The following is a 12,479-nucleotide window of genomic DNA, read 5'->3' as shown; positions in this document are numbered from 1 at the left end:
GCATTCCATCTGTTTTGCTTAAAGTAGAGCCAGGTATTTGTTAAAACTGTCTCCATCCAACAATTCAAATTAACTATGGGATTCAAACATGAAGCCTTCAATTCTCTTTTTCCTTAGTGATGTTAAATGTGCAAATGATACTTTAGTATTGTGTAGAATTAATAGAGTGAAGACACTCTTAGGGGAATATAGCTTTAAACTATATCTTAATTGTGATTTGAGACTTTATAATAATGAATAGAGCTATAGATAAAAGTTGCAGGTGTTTGTCCCCTCTTGTTTCCCACCACCTCTTAGTTAGCATTTAAGTACTTCTTTTATAGATGATAATGACTTTGAATTCTCTTATTGAGTACATCTTCTGATATAGCAGTTCCCTAGGGAAATTTAAATTAAGAGTTTATTATTATTGACTTGTATTCTTTTGTTTCTGGGTTAGATATAAACCCAGACTCTCCCAAATAATGGGAAAAAAGGCTAGGCAAGGGTGGGGTTTTTGCATTCAGGGTATTTAATCTTGTGTTTAGCAGTTTATTCTTGCACTCCCTTTTACTGACACCTTGTCAGATGAGAGATACTCTTTCTCAAAAGATTGTAATAAACCACTTTTTGCTTTTCTTATTCTGGAGAGCTCTGATTGTTTTTGTGGTCCATACTGTCCCACACAGTATAATTGAAGAGATTTATTTGATAAAGGCACAGTTTAGTGTATTTTTTGGTAAAGTCATATTGTTCAAATCCATCCATGTCAAGTGGTGGTGGTGGTGATGATAATGATGAATTTTCTGGCTATTATTATCATAAGCTTACATTTTAGAATGAAATTTTCATTTGGGTATGTGGGAATTTCCTTGACAAATTTTTTTTTTAGCATTTTGTTTATTCAAACAGGATGTAGCCTTTCATTGCTCATTTTAAAATCATGAAGAAAGAGAAAACAGAAAATTCTACTTTTGGTAGGGAGTCCTTTATAATTGTTTCCAGCCCAAACTTTGTAAACAGAGTCTGCTATTGATGATAGTATAAAATTGTTGATTTGCCTCAGTTCTCTGTGTTTAGGGCTTTATAATTAGAGTAGAGAACATTTATGAGGACATTATATATAAGAGTATAGGCATTAATATAACAAATATACATGAATGTTTATTTGCTAAAATGAAGAGAAAATAATTATGCAACCTCAAAATCTCCAAAACTTTGTGACTTATTACTCTTAGGGAAGTAAAAACTCACCATTTCCAATATTTATTTATATTTCTGAGAAACAGTGAAAATTTTGAGATACAATTTCTATAATTAAGAGTTAAACCATAGATTATATAAGTTTTTTGGGAAAGCAATGGCAAAAATAATCATTATTTTGGACATTTATCTAGCATTTTAAAGTTTGCTAAGCAATTTGTATATATTGTTTCATTTTATTTAACCTCATAACAGTCCTTTGAGATGGATGTTATTTCCCTATTTCACACTTGACACTTAGAGAAAATAAATGACTTGACTTGGGTGACATAAGCAGTAAGTAACTGAGCTGAGTTGTTCTTCCTATAACAAGCATATACCACAAATTATTCTGCCATTTCCCAATTGATGGGAATATCCTAAAATTTAAATTCTTTGCCATCACAAAAAGATCTCTTATAGATATTTTTGTATATATAGGTCATTTCCCTTTAAAAAAAATATCATTGGGATACAGATCTAGTTGTGATATTGCTAGGCTAAAGAGTATGTGCCCTTTGGACATAGTTCCAAATTGCTCTCCAGAATAATTGAATTGATTCACAACTTCAACTGTATCAGTGTTTCAATTTTTCCATACTTCCTCCCACATTTGATATTTTAATTTTCTGTCATATTAGCCAATGTGACAGGTATAATGGTACCTCCGAGTTGTTTTAGTTTGCATTTCTCTAATCAATAGTGATTTAAAGAAATTTTATATGAATATAGATAGCTTTAATTAGTTTGTCTAAAATCTATCTGTTTACATTTTTTGACCATTTATCAGTTAGGGAATGGCTTATGTTCTTATAAATTTGCTTGGTTCTCTATATATTTGAGAAATAAAGCCTTTATCAGAGAAATTTACTGTAAGAATTTTTTTCACACAGTTATGATTACTGTGTATTTTCTTTCATCTTATTTCTTCCTTATTTATCCTACATTTTCTTTCCTTTCTTCCTGACCATATTCAAAAGTGTTTTACTTCTGTCTGCCAACTCCTCCTAATGTGGTCTCCCTTTGATTAGTGCCTCCCTTTTCTTCTACTTTTCCTGTTGGGAAAGATACATTTCTTTACCCAAGTGAGTGTATATATTATTCTCTCTTTGAGAGCAAGATTCAAGTGCTCCCTCCCCTAATTCCTCCATCTTTCCCTCCTCTGCTTTAACAGAGAATTTTATGTGAAATAATTTAACTTATTCTACCTCTCTCTTTCCTCTTCTCCCAGTGCATTCTTCTTTCCCACCCCACAATTTTATTTTATTTTTTTGCTGTCATCCTATCTTAGTCAATTCATACTTATGTTGAAATGTAAACAATTTAACCTTATTGAATCCCTTATGATCTTTCCTGTCCCTTATGATTTATCTTTTCTGTTACCTTTTGATGCTTCCCTCAAGTTTTATATTCAAATGTCAGCTTTTCTATTCAGTTCTGGCCTTTTCATTAGGAATGCTTGACAATCTTCTATTTCATTGAATATGCATTTCCCTCAAGCATTACACTCAGTTTTGTTGGCTATATGTGATTCTTGGTTGTGATCCTGGCTCTTTTGCCCTCTAGAACATCACATTCCAAGCTCTCTGATCCTTTAATGTAGAGATTTCTAAATCTTGTGTTAGCCTGATTGTGGCTCTATAATAGTTGAATTTTTTTTCTTGTTTTTTGGCTTGTAATATTTTCTCCTTGATATTGGAGGTCTAGAATTTCGCTATGATATTCCTTATCAATATTTTTTGGCTATTTACAATATTTTCTCCTTGATCTGGCAGCTCTGGCATTTGACTATAATATTCCTGAGAGTGTTCATTTTGGGATTTTTTTAAGGAGGTGGTCAATTTCTATTTTATCTTCTCTTTAAAAGAATTTAAATAGAATTAAAAGAATTCTATATATCTTATAGATATTATAGGATATTATAAGATATTATAGAATATCTTATAGATATTCTATAATAAATAGAATATCAGAGCAGTTTTCCTTGAAATTTCTTGAAAGATAATGTTTAAGCTCTTTTTTTGACTGTTGTTTTCAGGTAGTCCAATATTTTTTAAATTACCTTTTCTTGATCTATTTTCTAGGTCAATTTTCTTCTATTTTTTCATTTCTTTGATTTTGCTTTATTGTTTTTTGATGTGTTAAGGAATCATTAGCTTCCACTTGCCCAATTCTAATTTTTAAGGAATTATTTTCTTTAATTAATTTTTGTACCTCTTTTTCATTTGGCCAATTTTCTTTTTCAAGGTATTCTTCCCTTCACTGAATTTTTTGTCTCTTTCATCATTTGGTCTATTTTGATATTATGGAGATTTTTAGTAATGATTTTCTTCAGTATTTTTTTCTGTCTTCTTTACCTAGCTGTTTACTTCCCCCTCTTCTCCCCCTTCCCCCCCATGATTTTCTTATATCATTCTCATTTCTTCCCCAGTTTTTCCTTTATTTATTTTATTTGATTTTAAAGAATCTTTTGATCCCTTCCAGAAATTTCTTTTTTGAATCTTGAGGTCAATTCACATTTTTCTTTGATGTTTTGGATATAGTTGTTTGGGCTTTATAGTTTTCTTTTGAGTTTGGGCTTTGACCTTCCCTGTCACCATAGTAACTTTCTATGGTCAGTTTCCTTCCCCGCTCTCCTGTACTCCAGTCTATTTATTGACTCTTAATTTTATGTTAAAATTGGGCTCTGCTCCTGGAATGGATGGAACACTGTCCCATGTTTTGGCTTTTTTTTTTTTTTTTTGTACACCTATTTTCAGAGCTAGCTATAAGTTTTCAGTTTTTCCAAGGTGGTATGATCTATGGAGAGATGCATTTACTACTTTCCTGGGCTGTGCTATGTTCTTTGAGTGACCACAAACACTTTTTATGTCCTAAACTTATTGCTCCCCCCCCCCCCCCCATAGCTATAAGTGCTGGTGTGCTAATATTCCATCTTATTCTGGGACTATGATGCAGGACTGTGAGCTGGATCCCCATATGGCAAAGAAAGAGAGTCTTATACCAAGCACTAACAAATATACCCCTGTAATCTCCTTCTGACCAATTGCTGACCCTTTTACTATCCATAGACTGAAAGCTTGCTACTGATTCAGTTTCCTCCAAGACCTGTCACTGGCATCATCTCTGTTGGATTTCATTTCACTCTTACCTCAACACAACAGACTTTCCCTGCCAACCTTTGAGGTTGTTTTGGGCTAGAAAGTTGTTTCATCCCATTCTATTCTGAGTTCTAGAACTCATTTTGAGGTGTTACTTTAAATTTTTTTGTAGGGGAATTTGGGAAAGCATAGAGAAATTCCTGACTTTTGTCCAACATTTTGACTCTGCCCCCTGAAATTAAATATTCAATTGAATCATCAATAAATATGTGTTAATTATCTATCATAAGTCAGCTACTGTACTAGGTACTAGGAATGCAAAAAAAAAAATTCCTCCTCTCAGGGAACTTCTATTTAATCAGCACATATACACATGTACACATTTATGTATAAATACATGTATTAACCAAAGAATAAATATGTAGAAAATAAATACAAAATAAATAAAATGGAGAAGCAATCTGGAGTATTCTGAAAATCTTCATGTAAATTGCAGTGCTTAAAAGAAGTGAGGGATTATGTGAGGCTGAGGTAAACAGAGAATGATTTTTTTCCCCTGAGGCAATTTGGGTTAAGTGATTTGTCCAGAGTCATGCAGCTAGACTATAGAAGGCAGTAATGGGAGTCCTATGAAATAAGTATAGAAAGATAGAGTAGAGCCAGGTTGTAGAAGCCAAAAGAGGAAGTTATATTTTAATCCTGAGGCAATAAGGAATGATTGGAATTTATTGAGAAGGGGAATTATATGGTAAAATCTGTGTTTAAGAAAAATCACTTTGGCAGCTATCTAAGTAGAGGATTGATCAAAATTGCAAAAGATAGAAGGATATTGCTATACTTAAGATGAATGGTGATGATATAGAGGTAAAAACAGTAAAATTTGTCAATGGATTGGATATGAGTGATAAGTTAAAGGTAATGCTAAGCTTGCAAACCTGGGAAATTGGAAGAATGATGCTGCATTTGACAGATACAGGGAAGTTTGGTAACAGAGAGAGTTTGAGGTTTTTTTTGGGGGGGAGAAAGGGTATCACTAATTCTGGTTCTGATCTAGACAAAATGAGTTTAAGATGTTTTGGGGACATCCAGTTTAAAATGTACAACAGGCAATTGGTATGTGGGACTACTGCTAAAGAAAGTGGCTAGAGCTGGATATATGAACCTTTAAAGTATCTGAATAGAAAAAAATAATTAAACTCATAGGAACCAGTGAGATCATTAAAAGAGAAAGTATAGTGAGAGTAGGGAAGGTATAGTTCAGAGCCTTGGTTCCTTGAACAGTGAGGAGGTATGATATGACTGAAGAATTTTTAAAGGAGACTGAAAAAAAGTGATCAAACAGGTAGAAGGATAGATAAAAATGAATACTAGTACAAAATCCCAAAGAACTGAGCATCACTGGAAGGGTCGGATGTACAATAATGCTAAATGCTGTAAAGATGACAAGAAGATTGAGAAGTGAGAAAATATGTCATCAGCTTTGGCAACTGAGGAAATAGAGATGCTTTCAAAGAGTTTGGCTAAGAGAGAGAAGAGAGATTTAGAATGATAGGTTGAGAGGGTGATAGTCTAGTCTCTAGTGAAGATATTTTAAGGATGGGGGAAAATGAACATTGTATGAGGGCAGCAGAAAAAAGACTAATACTGAATGAGTAAAGATTGATGAGAGGGAAGAGATAATTGAAGAAACAGTCTGTTGGAGAAAACAGAAGATAATTAGATGAAGGGCACCTATAGAAAGATTGTTCTTTTTCAGGGAGAAGAGCTATCTCATTATCAGAAACTTGAGAAAAGGAAGAGAGAGTGATAGTTGACATCATGAGGTTTTGAAATGAAGACAAGGAAGTTTTCATGAGTTTTCATTTTTAGAATTTTTATCATCTTATTTTATGATTTATCCTCAGTGATTCTAAATTTAATTTTATAAGACACTCAAAACTTTCCAGTTAACCACATAGTGTTTCCAAACTTCTAAAAAACAAGCATTTGGAATTTATATTAATTTTCAAAAGCTTTCATCTTTCATTTTAAAGGTCTGGTAAAGATAAAGGCCTTTAAAGTCAAAGATAATAATAAGATACTGCAACTCCAAAAAGAGCAAGAATTATTGATAGAGTAGACAAGTGCAAAGAATTAGGTTCTGTTTTCTAAATATGAAGTCAAGATTATCCTAGTTGTCTAGACTAAATTCTTTGATATCAGGGACTTTCTTGTTTTCTTTTTTTTATCCTGAGCACCTGCCACTGTATCACATTGTGGGTGCTGAATCAAACCTTACTAAGTTGGAGTGAATTAAACTCCTTAGAAGTTGAAGCATTTCTCCATGACATAGTCCAGGGGTCCTCAAACTACGGGCCCGCAGGCCAAATGCGGCAGCTGAGGATGATTATCGCCCTCACCCAGGGCTATGAAGTTTCTTTATTTAAAGGCCCACAAAACAAAGTTTTTGTTTTTACTATAGTCCGGGCTTTCAACAGTCTGAGGGACAATGAACTGGCCCCTTATTTAAAAAGTTTGAAGACCCCTGATTCCTTGGGGAAATTGTTAAGGGATGAACCTTTGAAAGAACAGAGAATGCTCCTCTATGACTGTCTTCATCTTTCCTTATTTACTTCTCTCTTCCTTCCTTCCTTTTAATATCTTTCTTATCATCTCATGGTATTCCTCCAATTTAGGCTTTCCCTACTCTCATAAGTAGGGAAATTACTAATTTTTTCAGAGTCATTTCCTTGGTCCATTTCTAATATACCCCTCCAATACCCTGAAAGAGGAGGTGGAGGATGCTCACTGATTTAAGAAAAGTGAACGAACAGATAGAAACTATGGGAACTCTTCAGCCTGGACTTCCATCTCCTATTCAGCCTCCAGAGCCAGCACCGCTCTTCATGTCATTCCGGTGAAATCTCGACTTGTAGCTTCTTCCTCTGAAGAACTTCTTCGACTGGCCCATTGGCCTATTTATGCTCCTTCCAGAGAGAGGGATTATGGGTTTTCTCCCATAGTGCTCTCTGGCCCAAAGAGCTTCAAGGGAAGTATGAACACATTGAACTCCAATAAGTAAAGGTGTGAACACAAGCCTTGTATTAATTAGTTCTACTTAGTACCTTGTTTCAGGTTCTGCCCAAAACATCTTCTTGTAAGATTAGATCAACTCTAATTAGTTAGCAGTTAGTAAGGATTCCAACAAGGAGGACCCCCAGAGAAGTTAGTATGGATGAGGGTCATCCTAAAGTAAAACCAGACCAGAAAAAGTTGAAGCTGATTTTGAAGTTCAGAGTTATCATGACTTCTCTTAAGGCTCCTTAAATTAATCTAATCCTGACATTGACTATACTTAAAATCCTGGCATAATTTTTCTTATTGAAGAACATGACATGAAACCCTTTTTGTTTTCCTCATCATGCATCAAAATACCTTAGAAAAAACATATTTCTAGGAAGAAGCAGAAGTTTCTAGGTTTGAGTTTGTCATTTATTGATTATAATACTGTCTAAGCAGCATGATGTGATAAATAGAGTTTTGAATTTAGACAGGAATTTAAATATCACTTCAGATATTTAAAAATTGTGTGACTCTGGGTAAGTTATTTAACCTATTTGTGCCACAGGTTCCTCATTTGTAAATTAAGAGGGGTTGAACTCTATGGCTTCTAAAATCCCATCTTCCTGTAAATCTGAGTTTCTATCAGTTATTTAAACCCTCTGGATTCAACCTCTTCATTGGGAAAATGGGGAAAATAATTTCTGCACTACTTAACTCACAAGATTCTTGTAAATTATGTCTTTAAAGTAATTTGTGATCATAAAGAACTAATGTGAATGTAATCTTCCAAGAACTATATTCCCAGTAAGTTAGGAGTAGTTAGAAAATTATTTTAGTTATTTTGCTCTGTTGTTCTTTGCTATTAGGACATCACATATGGTAATACCCCCTGAAAGCAAATGCATCACAGGCATTCATCACAAGCTCACATTTTTCAGGGAACTTTGGTTGAGGAAGTGTTGAAAGTTGAGGCAGGATTATTTTGGAAAGAGAAATTCTAATTTTAGATGCAGGCAAATCTCCCTTTTCTTCCCCACTCATTTGTTTTTGGTTGAGAAGTAATATACAAACTAAAAGACAACTCTAAAAAATGCTTTAATTTATTCCTCCAGAAAAATAATAAGAAAATTGCTCTTTCTAAAATTATGCAGACTGGGAAAATGTTCCTTAGGAACATCAAAATATTGCTCATTTTTCTTTGCACAGCTGAAAAGATGCTTCCTGTTGCTGACTGTCATCATTTTCCCTAGGGCTTAGAATTCCCCTATCCACTAGATTTCTGATTGCTGAGAATCAGATCTATTATGCAATCATTCACTCAGTTTAAAATATTGGGGTGCAAGTCTATGTGTAATTATACATGGGTGTGTGAAAAACTTAAGTTCAAACAACTTTGAAGCTTCATCTCACACCCACCAGATTGGTAAAGATGACAAAAGATGAAAATGTCAAATGTTGAAGGATCTGTGGGAGGACAAGCACGCTAATGCACTGTCACTAGAGCTATGAATTAGTCCAACTATCCTAAAAAACAATTTGGAACTCTATTCAAAAAGTCATTGAGATATACCTACTCTTTGAACTCTACTAGGTATACGTACACAAGAAGTCAAAGATAGAAGGAAAAGATCCATATGTAGAAAATATTTATAACAGCTCTTTTTATTATAGTAAAGAACTAAAAACAAAACAAAATCAGATATATGGACTAAATCATCTCTTATATCCCTTCCATCTCCAAAATTTTGAGAGTTAGAATAGTTTCTTTAATTTATTCTAGTATTAGCCATGAGGAACATTCATCTTTATAAAGGTTTTGAAATCATCAATCAAAAAAATGGCATCATGCAGTTCAATTCAATACAAGAATCCATTAAATATCTACTGTCTGCTGGGCACTTTATTTGGAGCTTAGATTAAAAAGACAAAAATTAAATAATCTCTGTCCTCAAAAAGATTACACTCTACTAATAGAGACAAAACAGTAAATATAAATGTATACATACATATGTGTATAGATATATTTATTTGTATATTTATTATATGTTACATATTTTATATGTCCATAGAGATATGGATAAAAATACATGAAAAATAATTTCTGGAGGACTCAGAAAAGATCTCCTATAAAAGATGGACCTGAGTTGGACTTTGTTCAGTAGATGGAAGGGATATAAGAGATGATTTAGTCCATCTATCTTATTTTCAGAATCAGGAAACTAATTCCTAGTGGAAAGATTAATGACTTGATAGAAAACATGATGCCATGGAAAGAATTCTTGACTTGGGGTCAAGAAAAGCTTGGGTTCAAAATTGCTTTTCTGATACTTATTAGTAATGTGGTCATAGATGAGTTATTGATCCTCAGTTTCTTTGACTTTAAAAGAGCTATGGTGTTTTTTTCTCACAGAGTTGCTATTATGATTCACCTAAGCTAATTCCTTTAGATGCTTTTTAGATACCAGTCATTATTGGCCAAGATCATACAGATTTTTAATAGCAAAGATTTTGGAATTTGAACTCAGGGCTTCTGATCCTAAAATCAAGTGCTTTCTATGTTATAACAATGTTTTACCTTGAGAAATTAGCAAGTCAAGAAAAACAGGAAATGTGAGTTACAATCTACTCTGATTTTCAGGGCTGGTGTTGGGACAAAGTTGTAAAGTTGGTGCTGTTAATTAACACTGTTTTTTTTTTTTTTTTTTTTTTTTTTTTGTTGTTGTTGTTTAGCTTTGTATCCTGCTTTTGGTGAACTTTCCCCAGGTTCCTGATGTTCTCATGCTGCTTCCTGACTGCCAAGAACTTTCTTCCTTACTGGGGATACCGCTGAAATAAGCACCTCATAAAATCATGAAATGAAGAGCCCGAAAAGAGAGGCAGCATAGTTGAAGGGACAGAACAGTTTGGGTTCAAATCCTTACTTTGCCACTTAATACCAATGTGCCATTAAGTGAGTCATTTTATACCTTTTATGCTTTACTTTTCCTAACCTGTAAAATGAAGGACTTGAGCTCCATGACTTCCAAGACCTTTTTTCCTTTGTTATCATTCATCCTTGACTGCTACTTGAAGAAATCTTACTAGTGAAGGGCACGTTTCTTAAATGAAAAATAAGCTGCTGAGGCAGTTAGGTGATGGAGTGGATAGAGCATGGGACTGAGAATTAGGAAGAATCAAATTCAAATCCTGCCATGGACACTTATTAGTTGTGTGACTCCAAGCAAGCCAGTTCACTTTTCTCAACCCACCTCACAGGGTTGTTGTTAGGATCAAATGAGAAGATAACACTTTAAAGTGCTTTGTAAATCTTAAAGTGCTGTACAAATGCTACTTTATATATGTGTGTATTTGTGTGCATATTATATATATGTATACATATGTGTGTATTTGTGTGTATATTATATATACACACAAATACACACATATGTATACATATATATACATATTATATTTTAATCTATTTTATCTATTATACATTGTGCTTTAAGGCTTATAAAGAACTTTGTTCACAACTATCCTGTGGGGAGGCAATGGCAATGTTCTTTTTTATATTTTACAGTTAATCAATTTAAATATAAGGAAATAGGTTTAGAGAGGAAGATTTGCCCATTTTCACATAGCAAATGTCAGTCAGAGTCCCATTTTCCCCCCATTTTTGTCTTTTTGTATCTGACACCTCAGTGTAGAAACTCCCAATATGGGAACCCTTCCATCAACAGAGAACTTAGAAGGTCTTTGAATTAGCAGATAAAACCTAAGAAAATTACCTCTGGCAGTTGGGTGAGAAAACCCGGATTCCCATTACAAGTATCTTAAAAATATTTTAAAGATGCTAGTCAAAGTAGTCTGGGTATGTCATGGTTGCCTTACCTATGGTAATAAGTCTGGAAAACTAAATTCCCAGGATGAACATTTTAGAATTTCCTGAAAAAAGGAGATGATAGGTTGCTATCAGGATTCACATCATTATCACATTTAACTCTTTTACCCAGTGTTTCTTTTGGACTACCTAACTACTTATATTTAATTTTATTTTTTATTTAATAATAACTTTGTATTGACAGAATCCATGCCAGGGTAATTTTTTACAACATTATCCCTTGCACTCGCTTATGTTTCATTTTTTCCCCTCCCTCCCTCCACCCCCCCCCCCCCAAGATGGCAAGCAGTCCTATATATGTTAAATATTTTACAGTATATCCTAGATACAATACATATTTGCAGAACCGAACAGTTCTCCTGTTGCACAGGGAGAATTGGATTCAGAAGGTAAAAATAACTCGGGAAGAAAATCAAAAATGCAAATAGTTCACCCTCGTTTCCCAGTGTTCCTTCTTTGGGTGTAGCTGTTTCTGTCCATCATTTATCCATTGAAACTCAGTTAGGTCTCTTTGTCATAGAAATCAACTTCCATCAGAATACATCCTCATACAATATCGTTGTCAAAATGTATAATGATCTCCTGGTTCTGCTCATCTCACTCAGCATCAGTCCATGTAGGTCTCTCCAAGCCTCTCTGTATTCATCCTGCTGGTCATTCCTTACAGAGCAATAATATTCCATAACATTCATATACCACAATTTACCCAGCCATTCTCCAATTGATGGGCATCCATTCATTTTCCAGTTTCTAGCCACTACAAACAGGGCTGCTACAAACATTTTGGCACATACAGGTCCCTTTCCCTTTTTTAGTATCTCTTTGGGGTATAAGCCCAATAGAAACACTGCTGGATCAAAGGGTATGCACATTTTGATAACTTTTTGGGCATAATTCCAGATTGCTCTCCAGAATGGTTGGATTCGTTCACAACTCCAACAATGCATCAGTGTCCCCGTTTTCCCGCATCCTCTCCAACATTCATCATTATTTTTTTCCTGTTATCTTAGCCAATCTGTCAGGTGTGTAGTGATATCTCAGAGTTGTCTTAATTTGCATTTCTCTGATCAATAGTGATTTGGAACACTTTTTCATGTGAGTCTACCTAACTACTTATGATAATCTTAGACACATAGTTTAAATTGCTACATATAAAACAAACAGTTTGCCCTTAATGAATCTCTTGAAATTAATCTTTGATGTTGTTTTTTAATATGTCAAAGACTTTTATTGAG

At 34.0% G+C, this 12,479-nt stretch overlaps 1 protein-coding gene across 1 annotated transcript in view; it reads left to right on the top strand.

Moving 5' to 3' along the window:
• The window catches only part of ANGPTL5 (angiopoietin like 5), a 107,665-nt gene that overhangs the window by 77,488 nt on the left and 17,698 nt on the right, over window positions 1-12,479 (top strand). The window contains exon 8 of the transcript XR_007952110.1: window positions 10,095-10,314. The gene's annotated coding sequence lies outside the window, so the exon portion shown is untranslated. The remainder of the gene's footprint in view (window positions 1-10,094; window positions 10,315-12,479) is intronic.

This window comes from Antechinus flavipes, chromosome 3, assembly GCF_016432865.1.
Source record: "Antechinus flavipes isolate AdamAnt ecotype Samford, QLD, Australia chromosome 3, AdamAnt_v2, whole genome shotgun sequence".
Taxonomy (NCBI): domain Eukaryota; kingdom Metazoa; phylum Chordata; class Mammalia; order Dasyuromorphia; family Dasyuridae; genus Antechinus; species Antechinus flavipes.
Note: the sequence above shows the minus strand (reverse complement) of the source record. Positions and strands in the feature narration are given on the sequence as shown.